The sequence below is a fragment of the Rattus norvegicus genome, chromosome 5 (assembly GCF_021556685.1).
Source record: "Rattus norvegicus strain SHRSP/BbbUtx chromosome 5, alternate assembly SHRSP_T2T, whole genome shotgun sequence".
NCBI lineage: Eukaryota > Metazoa > Chordata > Mammalia > Rodentia > Muridae > Rattus > Rattus norvegicus.
In genome coordinates, this window is record NC_141538.1 from 166,693,061 (window position 1) to 166,702,304 (window position 9,244).

The following is a 9,244-nucleotide window of genomic DNA, read 5'->3' on the forward strand; positions in this document are numbered from 1 at the left end:
TGAGTTTTCTTGATGAGTGTAACCGTTGTGCCCCGTGGTTTATAGTGTCAGGGTCGCTCACTTTGAGAGCATGGGAGAAGCTGGGAAAAGATCTGGATAAGGAGACTACAGTGGGCAAGCTTAAACCAGGGACAAGGCCGCTTTGGCGTATGATCCGTGCCTGCTTGGAAGATAAACGATGTGAAGAAGCTGTTAGGACAGATCAGAGAATCCTTACAGAGCAACAGGAGAGTATGTCAGAAGGAGAGAAAGTTTTGAAGGAAGGAAAGAAAAGAAAAGGAGGAAAAGAGGTAAAAGAAAAGGCAGAAAAGATCAAGGAGAGGATAGACAAAGGCGAGAATAGTAATCAGGATCTAGGAACAAAAAAAAAAATTTATCCCTCATTAAAGGCATTGACCTTGGAGATGTCTAGTGATTCAGAGTTTAGTGATAGTGACTTAGCTGACCTTGAGGAGGAGGTAGCTCATTATGAGAAAGAGATTTATCATTCTGACTTGCCAAACACTTACGCTGTGCAGAAACAAGCCAAGGACTTAAATAAGAAGGCAATTATGCCAACAGCACCTCCTGCACCACCTATAACTTTCAAGGTAAAACAATGGTGAAGCCTGCAGGAAGTACTTCTTTTTGCCCGGAAGTATGGAAAGAGTTAGGATTGAGTTTTCCAGTTTTTCTGGATGCAAACGGGCAGCGACATCATGAACCTGTTGACTTTAAGACAATAAAACAATTAACAGAGTCAGTCAAAACCTATGGAGTCAACTCAGCTTTTGTTATTGCTCAAATTGAGGCTCTTGGCAGATACTGTCTCACCCCTGGAGACTGGGGGAGTTTAACCAGAGCCTGCCTCTCTCCGGCTATGGAGCAGGTGTAGTGAAAGGAAACTTAATTTTATGGACCCCGCTCTAGTGGCGGTGTGTTGGTTGATAGCCAACCTTAATTTTTGAAGCATAGTGTTTTATCTGTGCTTGTGCTCCCAACCCACACAGTAGGGGGGAGCGAAACTAGCTGCGGAGCTGCTACAGTGAACATGGAGACTGCTCAGTCTCACCCAATTTTTCTGGCTCTTCAGGAGCTGTTTAAAAGAAAAAGGCTTAGGATAAAAAGAAGCACTATAGAGAGATTTCTTAGTGAGTGCGATTGCCATTGCACCTTGGCTGCTCTCTGGGAATCTCAAGGTGGACAGCTAAGAAAAGCTGGGAAAGATTTAAATTTTGCTTGGGAACAAGGAACCTTAAAGGGACAGGCTGCGTTAGAAATGCTACAGGAGGAATGATCTGAAAAGGCTGAGAGTGAGGTGGGGGAGGACTCTAAGGAAAACAAGAACAAGAAAAGAATTTCTGCTTTTAGTGGCCAGACCTTCAACTTTTGCTCACAGAAAGAGAGTGCTCATTAAGAGAAGTTCTTTCAGGGAGCTTGCCTTATCTCTTGGTTTTATTCCAAGAGAGGAGTCAGTCTCCAGCATTAAGTTATTTTTCTCGTTAGTCATCATTAACATGGAGAGTGCCTTTGATCCTATCCCCACAGCAGCCAGTTCCTGCCCCTGTGGTCAAAATGCCCCAGGTTGGGGGACAGAGAAGCCCCTCGGACTACAAAACTGCCAACAGCCAAAGGTAAAAGTTAAAACAGAGAACATTCCAGGCCCAAGCCTAACCAGATGTGTTTCAAATGCAGATGCTTCATCAACTCTGACCAACTTTTACTCTGACAGGACGAGATAAAAATAATAAGGACTTGAAGATCCGATCCTTCTCCTGATTTAGTAGCTCTGTTCCAAGAACCAGGGGCCATAAAACCTTTTGGCCCTTATCTCCTGGAGCCATAAAACAGGGACGTATTGGGGTAAGATGGGCTAGAAAAGGCCTCGATGATTTGGGCTAGCATGAGTAAAACTTGTAATAAAAAAGAGACAAGGTAATGGTAAAGTGTTTTTGTGTATGCATTCTTTTAGGGTTATGTTTTAGTCTTTGGACCCTGATTAGAGACAGTTTACACCCTAGACATGAGAGAGAATGGGTTTGGGAAAAACAGTCCTCCCAGACTCTCCACAGATGCTTTGGAGAAAGAGAAAAACTTTCAGAGCTCTCCTGGGAACAGAAGAAAGGTAGGAGATGTCCTGCCTCTCTGCTGGCTCCTATTAGAGAAATGCTTATTTCTGGTTCTGAACTCCATAGATAAGATATCTGAGTCCTTTCAGTGGGACACCATCTAGTTTTTTCCCTCTATGTCTATTGTCTGTCCTTGGTGCACCAAGCTGTCCATGTCTGTCAGTTTATGTCTGTGGTTTTTGTTTCTCATTGTTTAAATGTTTTATGTTTCATGTTCAAAAGAAAAAATGGTAAAAACTTTATCTGTCGGTCATTCACACCTTGATTTGGTCTTAACTCGTTTCTGAAAAGAGAACAAATGAATAAAAAGCAGTTTCAATCGGCCTTTGGAGCCCTGTACCTGCAGCAAAGAGCCTAGGTCAGCTGGAGAAGCTGCCCGGGGGCGGAGCATCTGCAGGAGCTGATCTTAAAGGTGCCAGCAGCTCCTCAGCTTCTTGGTATGGGAGCTGATGTCTGTTTCTCTTAGAAAAATCCCTGACTTGTTATTAGACTTAGCAGGTGACAAGGTGTTTCTTTTAAAATCACAGCTAGAAAAGCAAAAATGGTGCTTGGTCTAAATATTAAAGACATGTGTTAACCACTTCAATTTTGTTTCTGACTGGTTTTAAATGTATAAATATGTTCTACATGCCTTGGTCATAGATTATTGGCCTTTAAGTTATTGGATATGGTTAAAAAATTATAACATCTATAACAAGAAGTTGACATAAAACTGATAATTTATATAGAGTCATTCTAGACAATATGTGACATGAGCCGACCTAGAGAAACAGGTCTAAATTGAGATAATATTTTTATAGAACTCTTATCCTAGAAGCCAGGCACCCCCAAATTACAGAATGTAAAATTGTGTTGGAAGTTTTTAAAAGATTTCATGATTCTTTCAATTTAATTTCTGATTCTGCTTATGTAGTTAACGCTGTGCGCTCACTTGAAATTACAGGGCCAATTAGGTTGACTAGTACTATATGTCAAATTCTTTTAGAATTACAAAAATTAATTTGGACCAAGAAAAAATAAGTTTTTCATACAACATATTCGAGCTCATACTAATTTGTCTGGTCCCATGGCCAGTAATAACGCTTTGGTGGATGCTAGTACTCGCAGAGAATTTATTTTTCATGCAGCTCCAGTTGATCTTGCTAGAGAATTTCATCAAAACTTTCATGTTCCTGCTTTCACTCTTCAACAAAAATTTAAAATTAAAAGCTACAGCTCGTGATGTAGTATTACGTTGCCAGAATTGTGTTCAGTTTCACCACCCTCCTCAGGTGGGAGTTAACCCTCGTGGTCTGATTCCACTAAAACTCTGGCAGATGGATGTCACACACATATCTCAATTTGGAAATTTAAAATATACACATGTTTCTGTTGATACCTGTTCTGGCATTATACATGCCACTCTGATGACTGGTGAAAAGGCTCCTAATGCCATTAGTCATTGCTTAGAGGCGTGGACAGTCTGGGGAAAGCCTGACAGCCTCAAGACAGACAACGGACCTGCCTACACTACAAAGTCTTTTCAGACATTTTGCCAAACAATACAGGTCAAACATATACAGGATTGCCATACAATCCCCAAGGTCAAGGAATTGTAGAAAGAGCACATCGTACTTTAAAAGAGCTCTTACAAAAACAAAAAGGGGAAATTGCCTATGGCAAAACACCAAGAGAACAGTTGTCTTTAGCTCTTTTTACTCTAAATTTCTTAATTTTGGATATGCATGGCCGCTCTGCTTCGGATCGCCATGCTGCTACTCAACCTATGACTAATCAAATACAGACAGCTGAGACTATCAATCAGATTGTAGACAGAACCGCAGTGGCATTAGAGATACAAGAAGAATTTAATGCCCACTTGGCATCTGGCTTTCTATTAGCTAACCAACGAATAGATTTGATTCAAGAACAAATTGAGGCATTATATCATATGACGCAGCTGTCCTGCGTTTCCTCCTTTAGAGGCTTATGTGTTACTCCATTGAAAGCTAACTTTTCTCAGTATTCTCAACAGAGCAAAGAAATCTCTAATTATTTGAAAGGAAACTGGTCCATGGGAGCGGAACAATTATCGAGACAACTGCTGATGCAGATTGCTGTCCTTAACAACACCAGAATGGAACCCATCTCGATTGGGGATTTCACCTCGTGGATCACCAATGCTTTCTCATTTTTCAAAGAATGGGCTGGCATGTTTGCCTGGGGGGCCATTGTCCTCTTGGGATGTGGAGTATGCCTATGGCTTTTTTGCCGTTTAAAATGAGAACATGCTAGACACAAAGCGATTGTTTACCAGGCTATGGCGGCCATTGAGAGCGGTGCTTCTCCCAGTGTGTGGCTGGCCTCTCTAAAAGATTGAGAGTTCGCCCTAGATCATATTTTGTCACTGTCATGTGAAGTCATTGTATCCAGAGACGGGCAACTTTCCTCAGGCTCGGACCAACCTAAGACAGGAGCCCGGTGGCGATAGGGTTAATTTCCAGTGACGGGTAAGGCCGAGTTTTTAGAGAGGAACGACCTAAGACAGGAGCAATGACGTGTATTGACGTGACACCCAGATCTAGACCAGTCATAGACAGAGGTGGCCTTGTCCTGTTTGAACATTCGGGCTGGTCCTATGCCCCTCTGCTCTGCTTCTCCCCTAATATTAAACACACACGTATAGCCCAGGACGGTGTGTTGTACATTTCAGTCATCTCTAGCCATTGGGGTGCAGTCCTAACTGCAGGAGTGGCTCGTCATGGCCGGGCTGGGCACTCTGTGAGGCATGTCTGATCACTCTCAGACCACTACCTCCACCTAATGGACTCATCTTTTAATAAAACAAAAAAGAGGGAGATGTTGGGAGCATTTATCTATAGCACTGACATCTAGTGGTCGCTTGTATTACTACCACCTTTAGCTTTCTTCTGACATCTTTACTAGGTCATAGTTGATAAGCATGTTAATAAGATGTCTTTACTCCACCAATCCCCCGAGGACAAGTCCTTAGCCATGCTGTCTGTTTTGTACTTAAGGCAAGTGCTTTGTTCCCCGGGGTCCCCGTACTATCAATTAGGTGTTCCTGCAATAAAGGCTGATTGAGAAGGATCCAACGGTGTTGCGTCTTCCTTGCCGGTCGAGGTGGGCGCAACAATTATATGAATTATTTGATCAATTATGTTGGTTTCCTTAAAATATTTATTTATTTATTTATTATTTATTTATTTAATGTGGATGAGTGCTCTATGCATGTACACCTGCATGCCAGAAGGGGGCATCGGATCCCATTACAGATGGTTGTGAGCCACCGTGTGGTTGCTGGGAATTGAACTCAGGACCTCTGGATGAGCAGCCGGTGCCCTCAACTGCTGAGCCACCTCTCCATCCCTGACCAATCGATAAGTCTTGCTCTGTTTAACACGGCTGTAGCCATGTTGTATTCAGTCTCCATTTTGCTCAAAGGTGAAATTAAGTTCAGGTTCCGGGGCTCCACTGCCCAGAAGCGATTATCCGTGGCTGACACTGAAAAATTATCCTGAAAGGTCACAAAGCTCTGTTATCTCAATATTCGGGAAAACCCTAACCTCCACCTCACTTACTTCACCAAGGACCAGTCAGCTTAAAGGTCAGCTGATGATACTTTATCTCATTAGCCAAAATGTAACACACACACATACACACACACACACACACACACACACATACACACACACATACACACACACACACACACACACACACACACACACACCTTGCCTTCTGCACTTGGTTTTCCTATAAAAAGCCTGCCCTAAGACCAAACCAGCATCACAGTCTGGCTCACAAGTCCTCTCCATGACCCTAATGGATCAGTATGAATTAAGCATTCAATAAACTTTCATCATATCTGAGATTGGGGTCCAGGTGGTCAGTGTGGTGACTCCTGAAACCTAATACTAAAGTCTGCCTTGACCTCTCTGCTCACTGCAAAAGAGGCTTCTCCAACCAAGATTGAAAGCAGCACTAATATATGAGTGTAAACACACACACACACACACACACACACAGAAGGCAATTTGACAATATGACCTTTGAGGAAAACAGTAGGTTTCCCCCTAGACCTATGACCTCTGTGGTCATTTGAGGAAGAATGGCCCCACAGACCCATATATTTGAATGCTCAGTCTCCACATATTTGAATGTTTGAAAGGATTAGAAGGATCAGGAAATGTGACCTTGTCAGAGGAAGTGTGTCACAGGAAGTGGGGCTTTAAGGTTTTAAAAGCCCAAGCCAGGCCCAGTGTTTCTCTCTGCCTACAGATCACGTTGTACCTCTCAGCCGCTGCTCCAGTCCCTGCCTGGGTGCAGCCATGCTTCCTGCCATGATGACAATGGACTGAAACTCTGACACTGTAAGCCAGCCCCAGTTAAATGCCTTTTATAGGACTCTTGAGAGTTGCCTTGGGCATGGTGTCTCTTTCTAGTAATAGACTAAGCAGTGGCTAAGACAACCTCCCTAGCCGCGGGCTTTTGAGCAGATATACAGAACCTGTTCCCGGGGCTGGGGATTTAGCTCAGTGGTAGAGCGCTTACCTAGGAAGCGCAAGGCCCTGGGTTCGGTCCCCAGCTCCGAAAAAAAGAACCAAAAAAAAAAAAAAAAAAGAACCTGTTCCCTCCCTTCTTTTCCTCTTCCCTTCCTCCCTCCATTCCTCCTACTCTTTTCCTTCTCCTCCTTCCTTCCCTCTCCTTCTTCCCTCCCTCCTTCCCTCCCTTTCTTCCTCCTTTCCCCCTCCTTCTTCCTTCCTCCCCTCTCCTCCTCCCTCCCTCCCTTTCTTTCCTAACACATGATTCTGACACAATTATCATTCTGCTATTCAATGTTTTATTGACTTATTAAACACTTGTGTTATCAGTATTTATCCTCTTCCTGAAAAGGGGGATCAGTCCTCCCTCCATCATGTGGGTTCCTGGTATGGAACTCAGGCCATCAGACAGTGCAGCACACAACCTTATTCTGAGCCATTTGCCGCCCCATAATCGATGCTAAAACAGGAATGCACTTATGTCTGTTTGGGAGCCGTCCCTGTATGGTCAGTTTGTGCTTTTGCCTTTGTGTCTTGAGTCATCCCGTCATGATGGGGACACAGAGCCGATAAAGTTCGCTCACCTCATAGCCAAGAAGTGAAGGGACAGGAAGACACAGGTATCCCACAATCCTCTTCAAGAGCAAATCACAATGACTCAACGCTTCCTAACAAGCAGGCCTGACTCCTAAAGGTTTCCACCAAACAAGCTGGGGGCCCAAACACACAGGTTTTTGGGGTGTCACAGCAATTACAATTATTTACTAAATACCTCTAGTCATATTATTCCCAATACTTACATTTAAAAATATAATTAGAAATAATAAGGTTGGGGTTGGGGATTTAGCTCAGTGGTAGAGCGCTTGCCTAGCAAGCACAAGGCCCTGGGTTCGGTCCCCAGCTCCGAAAAAAAGAAAAAAGAAAAAAAAGAAATAATAAGGTCATAGGCTAAGGAGATGGATCAGCAGATGAAATACTTGTCACAGCAGTGTGAGGACCTGAATTTGACATCTTATAACCCATGGAACAGCTGGAAATAGTAGCACGGGTCTGAATCCCATTGATCACGTGTAAAGTCAGGAGACTGAAACAGGAGAATCCCCAGCTAGTTGCCCCTAGCCTAGCACGTGCAGTGTTCAACCGCAATAGACCCTGTTCAAACAAGAAAACAATAGAAGAAAATAACAGAAAATAACAGATACCTGAAGTTGTCCTGTGGACCTCCTCGTGCGTGTCCACAGTCACACGCTTCTCTCTCTCTCTCTCTCTCTTTCTCTCTCTCTCTCTCTCTCTCTCTCACACACACACACACACACACACACACACACACACTCACACACACCATGGTGTTTTTTTTTTCTTTTTTCTTTTTTTCGGAGCTGGGGACCGAACCCAGGGCCTTGCGCTTCCTAGGCAAGCGCTCTACCACTGAGCTAAATCCCCAGCCCCACACCATGGTGTTTTAAATGAGAAATATCCCCATGGCTCTGGTATTCGAATCCTTGATTCCCCAGTTGGTGAAGCGGGTTGGGAAGATCCAGGTGGTGTGGCTGTCACTCTGAGTGGCCTGTGACATTCTAGGTCCTTATCCCACTTCTAATTTGCTCTCTCTGCTCTGGGCTTGCTGTTTAGTATGTGAGCTCTCGGCTTCCTGCCCCAGCTGCCTGCCACTCTGCCTCCCAGCACTGATGGACTCAGCCTCTCTGGAACCATCAGCCAGAATAAACTCTCTCTTCTTTAAGTTGCCTCTGGTTGTCCTGCCTTATCACAGCAACAGGAGAGTAAGTAATGCGCACAGAGATATAACAAAACACAGAGGGCTCACGAGATAGCTCAGCTGGTAAAGACGTTTGCTTCCAGTCCCGATGATCAGAGTTCAATCCCAGTGACTCACATAGTGGAAATAGAGAAGCTGTCCTCTGACCTCCAGATGTGTGCTGTGACACATGCATTCCCCCACCCCCGCACATACACAGCAATAATAATGCTATAATAATAAATTAATTATAAGTATAAGGTTATCAAGGTTGCCTTTTTGCCTTGTTTCACAATACCAAGAATGGGATTTAGAGCCTTCTGCACACTAAGCTGATTGCCACAGAGCCCCCACCTCAGCCCTCGGTTTGGTTTTTAGTTTTGTTTTTAAAGATTTATTTATTAGATGCAAGTACACTGCAGCTGTCTTCAGACACACCAGAAGAGGGTTGTGAGCCACCATGTGGTTGCTGGGATTTAAACTCAGGACCTCTGGGAGAGCAGTCGGTGCTCTTAACCACTGAGCCATCTCTCCAGCCCCGGTTTTGTTGTTTAGTTTTGTTTTGTGAAGCCTTACTGAGTTTCCTGAACTAATTTCAAACCCATGGTCCTCCTGTCCCTGACCCCCAAACGCTGTATAGGTGTTTGCCCCCATGGTCAGCAAAGTTGGAGTGCTTTTCCCACATAGACCATTAGCCAAAGCACAAAGGAGGCACACCTAGAGGGAAAGCCCAAGAGAAGGTCAAAACTGCAGCTTGCCTCGCTTTTCAGAACTCACTTCAGGGGATCAACCAACCAGTGCCCTTTCCCTTCCTTGTGGCGTCAGGGGGGCTGCTG

General features: G+C 44.2%; 1 long non-coding RNA gene across 1 annotated transcript; it reads left to right on the forward strand.

Annotated features, from left to right (window-relative positions):
- The first annotated feature begins 1,483 nt into the window (after positions 1 to 1,483).
- On the forward strand, positions 1,484 to 4,353 carry LOC134479047 (integumentary mucin C.1-like). Its single transcript, XR_015621356.1, has 2 exons — positions 1,484 to 1,613; positions 1,712 to 4,353. It is a non-coding gene; the product is annotated as an integumentary mucin C.1-like (long non-coding RNA).
- Positions 4,354 to 9,244: the final 4,891 nt, after the last annotated feature.